The sequence below is a fragment of the Sinocyclocheilus rhinocerous genome, unplaced genomic scaffold (genome assembly GCF_001515625.1).
Source record: "Sinocyclocheilus rhinocerous isolate Xijiao unplaced genomic scaffold, SAMN03320098_v1.1 scaffold1337, whole genome shotgun sequence".
Taxonomy (NCBI): Eukaryota; Metazoa; Chordata; class Actinopteri; order Cypriniformes; family Cyprinidae; genus Sinocyclocheilus; species Sinocyclocheilus rhinocerous.
The window spans coordinates 31329-40332 of record NW_015631709.1 but is presented as its reverse complement, the minus strand read 5'-3'; the positions used below and the strand labels follow the sequence as shown (position 1 = coordinate 40332).

The window sequence follows — 9004 nt, the reverse complement described above, 5'->3', positions numbered from 1 at the left end:
TAATTTTTGATTTCATGACAACTAATAATTGTCAATACCATTGGCAAAACTAACACATACTACTGTATACTGCCATATAGATATTTAAATGTTTTTTTTTTTTTTTGCACATCCATTTTTTCAAGGCAATCATTATTTCAAGCTTATTATTTCAATCTTTGAAATTTGTTTAATCCAAGTCTGTGCGATTGCGATTTAATATGCAATTTTTTTTTATGTTCTGTATTATTCAACAAAGACAAGCTATAAATCATTGTATAGTATGACCAACACCCTATTAGATATATTAAACATAAATGTTCTTATAGGCCAGGCCTATATGTTATGATGAAATTAGGTGATGCATGAATTGATATGAATGACATTTTTATTTAACAACTACAATCACAGTATATTGACTATATACTAATGACTAGTATAACTTCCAACCTTGTAAGCATGTAATAATTATGACAACATAAAGCACTGACAAATAAGCCTGGTGTAAACATTAATATGAAAGTCAGTAACAAATCACACAAACTAAAGTAGATTGCAGAAATATAAAAACAAATCTGTTGCTTTACCACACTACTTTAGGTAATTGACAGTCATGTAATAAAAGTCAAAGTCACTGTAATAAACATATGTTAACATGTGGACTGCACTTTTTAAACTCTGTCTGTTAACTTTAGACCAGTGGTTCTCAAACTTTTTTGGTCGCACTGTAACACCGAGTTGAAATGTTAAACAGCCCAGATGGGAAACTGTGTGGGGCTAATAATGCACGGGAGACGAGAGGATGGCGTATTTTCCCGAGTTTAATAAAACACCTCAAGCACCGACACACTCGTCCACATACATGGGGGAACGAGTGAGGGGAAAAAAAGTACACAAGCATCCAACTCAGGTCACAAACAGAAAGGAATAAAATAAAATAAAGATGTCGGTAGAGCAAGTTATCTCTTCACCTTTTTCAACACGTACAGACATATGCTATGCACATGCGCAGATGTCAATCTGCCACAAAACTACCGTAAATGCTCTAGTGGCCGTTACAGAGTCCCCCCTGGAACAAATTGGCTGTCCTCAGCCAACAGCTCTGAAAATACAGGACATAAACAACCCCATACATGAATAGTTGTAAATACTCCCCTCAAAAAGAAAACCAGTGGTACATGATGAGAAATACCAACATACATGACAGTTTTTAACTCACCAAACCACTTTGTCCTAGAATACATAAAGAAAATGTGACAAGCAAACAGAAAAGAAAACACATAGGCATTTCAAAAACCCATGGCAAAATACATTTTACAGGATAGATTTTACTTTTATAAGAAGAAAACACAACAGTGTTGGTTAACCTAAAAACAGTCAACAAAAAACAATAACGGTACAGTATATTGTTATAACATTATGGAGACTTAGAGAAATATGTACACCCCACACTACATTAACAGACTCATTTTAAATCCAACCGGTCTGTGTGGAATGGATTGGTCCACTTATTGGTCGCCCAACCTGAGGTAATCCTGGGTGCATGTCTAGGTCGCAGGTTATACCTTTGATCAACGCAATCTGATGCACACTTTTAGTAAAAGGTAAAAATCAATCTAAATTATTGGAAAAGATTAATTTCTATCACTGCTGTGAACTGACCACACAGAATATGAAGAATATCAAAAACTTTAGGAGTCAGCTGTCCACGGTTGTCCTTAAGATATCAGCACAATAACACACTCAGCAAAATATTGTCTAATTATATTTATTGATAAAATCCCAGAAAATATTGAGATATTATTTTTTGTCAATATCGCACACCCCTAGTACTGACACAAAATGATTTGCAACGGTCGCTTTGTCACACCCAGTGTAGACAGCCTCAAACTGTTGGTTTATTTCTGTTTATTTTTTATTTTTGGCTGGTAGAAGTTATGAATGGTTGGTAACTTAAAAATCTAGTAGCCAAATTGGCTGGTGAGTAAAAAAGTTAATTTCAATCCCTGATTACAAGGCCAAGCATGGTGTTTCCCTAAAGTAATTTTTCATGAAATCTGTTGGCCTTAATTGATGTATCGGTTGTGCCACAGGATGCCATTTCCTCCAAAGCAGTCAACACAGATCCGTACTGTTTGAGAATTGCATGAATAGCAGATGTCCGAACAGTCCACCTGGTGGGGCAAAGAGGCTTCAAAAAAAAAAAAAAAAGGAATGGGGTGATTTTGCTATGTCCTTAAAAATTGCCTTGAATTTCACAGACTTTTGTGGACTACGCCTAGTGTGTCTCTAATCACTGGAGTGGCAACACAGGCAGCCTGTGTAATCAAATTAACACAGTGTTTAGCACAGTGACAGTACAATGCCATTGGCTTGAACACCTTGCATTTGACCAGCAATGTTGGAAGCTCCATCATATGTTTGTCCTCTGAGTTGAGACAGAGGAAGATTTAGTCGGATCATGACATCACATGCCATATTTGCTAAAGCCTGTCCTGTTGTTACTGACATTTCAATAACATCTCACCAACTCCTCTCTTGGTTGAATCCACATATCAAAGGCAGAAGGATTCTTGTTCAGCTCCTGCAGAGTCCTTGGTCCCATTAATGATCAATGAAAACTGTACAACTGGCAAATAATTTATTTCAGAGAATATTTCTCTGACAATGGAATTGTCCATGCACATTAATATCTCATTTTGAATTTTCGGACTTGTAAAGTCCACATGTCCTTTCAACTAAGCTCAGCATCATCTTCCACTTTGTATTGCAGGAGTTGGCTTAAATTTCTACTTTCACTGTCAGCTCCTCTAAATGGCAGCCCTTTTCGTGCCAAGTACTTTGCACCATTGAATATTTTAATTAAATCTAGTCTTGCTCTTTCTTGTTGTTTTTCACTCACCTGAAAGTTGCACATCAACAGATGTGTCTCCTGAATCCTAGTCATCAGAGCTACTTTGTGACACTGACCATCTTTATGAGCATCACGTTTTTCAACTGCCTTTTTCCAGTTTCAAAAGCCATTTGAAATAAAAGCTGGATCCATTTTTGAAGCAAGCTTTGACTTGGAATTTGCAAAATACTTTGTGCAGTAAAAACAAAAGACACCCTTTAACGAAGGACAGTAATGAAGCCAAGAATATTCTCTAAACCATTTCTCCTGAAAGTGAAGAGTCTTGTTTGAAAGAATCTGAGTAGGCATAAACTTGACTTGACTTGCATGTTCTCCTATTTGTCTATCCTCTATCTAGATCTCAGGGTCCTAACACACATTATATACAGCTAAGTTGAAATATATTAATGAATTTACCCCCTTTATGAAAATTATTAAATATACATTCTGGTCACTATTTAAGGTTTAATAAGTACTACACTCTAAAAAAAAAGGTTCTTCAGCGGTTCTTTGGAGTGGTTAAGGTGCTATATAGCACCACTACCATATAAAGAACCTGTTAAGCCCCTGGATGGTTCTTCAGTGGTTCTTTTGAGTCGATGAGGTGCTATATAGCACCGTAAAACCTGTAAGCCCCTGTATAGCTCTTTAAAGGTTCTTTAGCTCTCTCTTAGTTTAGTTGGGGAAAGGGTTAAAACAACATTAAAATACAGTCTATTTCTTGAATATATATATATTTTTTGCCCCCAAGGCCCCCATAAGGAAATATTTCAGGGCCCCCACATGAGACCTTTGACCTCAGAAAAAAAGTGATTCAAAACAGCTTGTGCCATTGTAGTAAATTCATAGCAAACATATGAGAGTGGAGTAACATATCTAAAACATATCTTATTTACAGAGACCCAACAATTCTGACCATGAGCAAGCATTTCGTATTAAAATGTTTTTTGACCCGGAACTACATTTGACCAGAGCACGTAGCCAAATCCACTGGAAGGCAAGCCTGCAACCTTTAGCCAAAAAAGCGTAAACAGCTAACTTTAACTCTGCAGCTTTGATGGTAGGCAAGGAAGGAGACCAGAAGCTATTGTATGATTAAGTCATTACACTTTTGTCCATCTTTGAAACACCTCTCGGGCATGCAAGTTCAGCGCCTATCTCTTTGAATGGGGAAACATCAAATTCTCTAAAATTGTCTGCCAAGTTTACGATTAAATTTCATATTTGAAATCACCAATGACAATCACTCATAGGATAGGTTCTATCCAGCAGGGCATAGCCCATAGAGATTAGGATTTTTTATTTTTTTTTAAATGACAAGTATAATTAATTTAAATTTGCACTTACAAATTGCATAAATAATATTATGAGAATATTTTTAAATATAAAATTTAGAACACGGAAATATGACTGATACTTTTAAAAATGAGACCAAAATTACCAGTAGGTGGCAGCAAGCCACTGTCTTAATGACTGAGTCGTTGAGTCCTTTATTCAGTCGAGTCCTTCAAAACGGCTGATTCATTCAGAAACGAAGTAAGAAACTTATTTTTATGAATGGGTCAGTGAATCAATGATTCAAGGCATTCAAAAAAGTCAAATTCATTCAGTAACAGAACTGCAGTGAGACGCACAACATGACTTTGGAACCATTTTTACTAGAGCAAAAATACATTTTTTTCTCTACGATTTAAATCACTTATTAACTTCTTGTTTATTGAATTATGTTGCCCTGACTCAGTGAAGTCTGCCAGACAATGCTAACCAATTTGTTCATTCTAATTGCATGTGTGACATAGAAACTGCTATACAGTAACAATAGTCTAATGTTGACAGTTGCTGAGATCGGTATTATGAATTAATAGGCTACAGTAAGTTACAGTTGCCCGAAGCAGTTGCATTTTCTGTTTAAGTGCTGGTTTAATTGAATTATAATGCTCATGAAAACTCAACTCGACACCGATCGGTCTGCGCAGCGCTGCTTCAAGTACTTTGGTGGTAGGCAAGGAAGGAGACCAGAAGCTATTGTATGATTAAGTCATTACACTTTTGTCCATCTTTGAAACACCTCTCGGGCATGCAAGTTCAGCGCCTATCTCTTTGAATGGGGAAACATCAAATTCTCTAAAATTGTCTGCCAAGTTTACGATTAAATTTCATATTTGAAATCACCAATGACAATCACTCATAGGATAGGTTCTATCCAGCAGGGCATAGCCCAGAGAGATTAGGAAATTTTTTTTTTTTTTTTTAAGTGACAAGTATAATTAATTTAAATTTGCACTTACAAATTGCATAAATAATATTATGAGAATATTTTTAAATATAAAATTTAGAACACGGAAATATGACTGATACTTTTAAAAATGAGAACAACATTACCAGTAGGTGGCAGCAAGCCACTGTCTTAATGACGGAGTTGTTGAGTCCTTTATTCAGTCGAGTCCTTCAAAACGGCTGATTCATTCAGAAACGAAGTAAGAAACTTATTTTTATGAATGGGTCAGTAAATCAATGATTCAAGGCATTCAAAAAAGGCAAATTCATTCAGTAGTTTTACTAGAGCAAAAAGACATTGTTTTCTCTACGATTTAAATCACTTATTAACTTCTTGTTTATTGAATTATGTTGCCCTGACTCAGTGAAGTCTGCCACAGACACTGCTAAATGCTAACCAATCTGTTCATTCTTAATGCATGAGTGTCATAGAAAGTATGGACAAATCAGCCGAGGCTGTTTGAGCCACCACAGGCCCACATACATGAGGCATATTAGCAGAAACTGACCTTGAAATGCCTAGTGGAGGTTGCCCTCGAACAAACGGTGTAGAAGCACCCAAGGGGTTAGACTGTGGTCTTGGCTCAACAGGAACCGTCCCATCATCAGGACTCATACAATCAATCATACTCTTTTGCAGGTCCAGCGAGTCACGGAGACACCGCTGCAGTACAGCAACCTCATCCCGCAGGAGCTGCACCTGAGACCATATGTCTCCATCCCCACTAGGGGATGTACCCTGTCTTGGCAAATAGTCAGGACATGTCAGTAAGTCAAACAGTTCACGATTTGTGGCCATCTTATACACCCTGAAATATAATAGCAAATTTCAGAAATATCAAAAGAAAAGTAAAACAAAATATTACATGCAGATGCACACAATTTACAATAGGCTAACTACAAAATAAGAAGAATAAACAGTACAATGAACCTGCTTGTTCCCTTTAGAAATATGCGTGCTTTCGTGCAGCCTGTATGCTAAAGCACAACAATTTACTTACCTCAGAGAATGTGCACAAAAACAAATGCAACCTGAAATAAAGTCGGGTTTTTTTTTTTTTTTCCCAGTCTTGCAGTACAGCAACCTCGTCCCGCAGGAGCTGCACCTGAGACCGTATGTCTCCATCCCCACTCGGGGATGTACCCTGTCTTGGCAAATAGTCAGAACATGTCAGTAAGTCAAACAGTTCACGATTTGTGGCCATCTTATACACCCTGTAATATAATAGCAAATTTCAGAAATATCAAAAGAAAAGTAAAACAAAATATTACATGCAGATGCACACAATTTACAATGGGTTAACTACAAAATAAGAATAATAAACAGTACAATGAACCTGCTTGTTCCCTTTAGAAATATGCGTGCTTTCGTGCAGCCTGTATGCTAAAGCACAATAAACAATTTACCTCAGACAATGTGCACAAAAACAAATGCAACCTGAAATAAAGTTTTTTTTTTTTTTTTCTCCCAGTCTTCCAGAATCAGTGTTCCTTGTTGCACGTGTCAGGCCACATGAAGTGAGTGAAAACGTGACTGCAACCAATAATATATTATATCGTTACTTCAAAAATGTCCAATCCGGCAAAAAACAAAATAAATATCCGTTTGTCCTCCAAAGAGAAAAAAAAATGTAAAATCTTCCAAGTGTCCCTTTTTTCTTTGTCTTCTTCCAAGTCTTCAAAGAACAGCAGAAAATCCACAGAACGCCATCAAACGTCCTTTTTCCCGGGATCCACGCGGCCTACTCTCTAACCTGCCAGCGGTCTTTCCTGGATAAAGTTACCCCGCCGTACCACGAAGACGTCCATCGATAATCAATAGCCGCCAGGAGAGATGAGTAAAAGAGATAACTTTGGTAGATCCACACTGTTCGGGCACCACTTTGTAACACCGAGTTGAAATGTTAAACAGCCGAGATGGGAAACTGTGGGGCTGATAATGCACGGGAGATGAGAGGATGGCGTATTTTCCCGAGTTTAATAAAACACCTCAAGCACCGACACACTTGTCCACATACATGGGGGAACGAGTGAGGGAAAAAAGTACACAAGCATCCAACTCAGGTCACAAACAGAAAGGAATAAAATAAAATAAAGATGTCGGTAGAGCAAGTTATCTCTTCACCTTTTCAACTCGTACAGACACACGCACACGCACATGCGCAGATGTCATCTGCCACAAAACTACCGTAAATGTTCTAGTGGCCGTTACAGCACCCCGCCCCCCTTTAAACCTACCAAATAATTTCACTAAACATTATGAAAAATTAATGTTTTTTTAATTTAAAAAACCTACAGGGAAAAATCACATCTATAACAGAGAACATTAATAACAGTCATATAAATCAGTGAGTAGAACACATTATAATCAATGACGCTGTCTACACTAGATGCGGCACGGCGCGACACGACAAAACCCGACATTAAACTGATGCCTTGTTCTATTTATGACGTACTGACACAAAGTTAAAATGATTTGCAACGGGGTCCCTTTGTCGCGTCCAGTGTAGAGCTGTTGCAGCGCGATGCGACAACTGTAGCGTCTGGTATAGACACGGTGAGTGAAGCCGAGAGCAAGATATGCCTCGTCATATTTTCTGCATTCAGCTTTTGAATGACCAGCACCTGCCTGGGTCTGTGCGACTTCATCTATGGCTTTTCTCTTCCCTTTCACAAACCGATCCATCTCCCATTCTAAGTTACATCCTTTGGCTGTTTACTGTTTTATTTCTGTTCTTTTTCTGCTGATGGCCCGCGCTTGACTTGAAGCAGCGCTGCTTAGGTGTGTGTAATCAAAGTACTGCGAGAGCTATAAGAGAGCGGATGTCTCCTTATGCTTTCTCTCGCCGTACTTTGATGTCATGCAATTGCAGAGCTCTTTAATAGTAATTGTTACTAGTGATAATTAAATTAGAGAGCTCTCTAATGCAATTGCAGAGCTCTCCAATCATAATTGTTACTAGTGTAGGAAACTTTTTCCTCGTCGAAGCAGAAACCAGGAGACTCTTGGGTATCTTCAGCAGAGTTCTTTATTGAGAACGCGCTGCGTGGTGCTGCAGTCATCAACCAGGAGACTCTTGAGTATCTTCAGCAGAGTACTTTATTGAGAACACGCTGCGTGGAGCTGCAGTCATCAAAAGTCTGACTAAGGCAGTGATACATTGTAGTTTATATACATTTTAATGGGGAGGGATACATTCAGTAGAGGTGGAGACAATCTAACCCATAGCATGCAAATTAAGTACAGGCAATCAGCCAAATCACCGGCATTTTCCCAGCCTTGATCTCATCAGCATAACAGTGTCATTCAAATGCATAGGTGCTAATCCAATCAGTCTGACAGTCCTAATTCAATCAGTATAACTACTCAAAGACTGGGGCAGAGGCACCAAGAGCCATTACAAACAAAAGGTGATATTCTCAGTAATCTGGTTCATTTGACTAACAATAAGAGAACAGTAACAGACAGGAACCTCTTGCTACACTTTGCTTAAAGATAAATCATTTGTCAGATGTAATTTACCTTAAATGCTAAATACAATGTACTTCACCTTAGTTTTTCATGTAATGCTATGTCTGAACATAGGATCAGCATATTTTAAACAGATTCTTAAATTTGTAATCCCACACTAGTAATAATTGAATTATAGAGCTCTCTAATCATAATTGTTACTAGTAAGAATTTAATTATAGAGCTCTCTAACTGAATTCTTACTAGTAAAAATGCAATTACGACGAGTATCGCTGGGAACAATTTAAGCTAAGACTGCTTGCCATAATCGATCTTCAAGTCGAACACACCTCTTTACTCTCGCGTGTCACGTGACCGAGTGTAATCGCAGCGATATTATCGGA

General features: G+C 37.8%; 1 long non-coding RNA gene across 1 annotated transcript; it reads right to left on the bottom strand.

Annotated features, from left to right (window-relative positions):
* Positions 1-3416: 3416 nt before the first annotated feature.
* Positions 3417-8361, bottom strand: LOC107741820 (uncharacterized). Its single transcript, XR_001640237.1, has 3 exons — positions 8263-8361; positions 6896-6898; positions 3417-3428 (listed from the first exon to the last, which is right to left on the bottom strand). It is a non-coding gene; the product is annotated as an uncharacterized LOC107741820 (long non-coding RNA).
* Between the last annotated feature and the right edge of the window lie 643 nt (positions 8362-9004).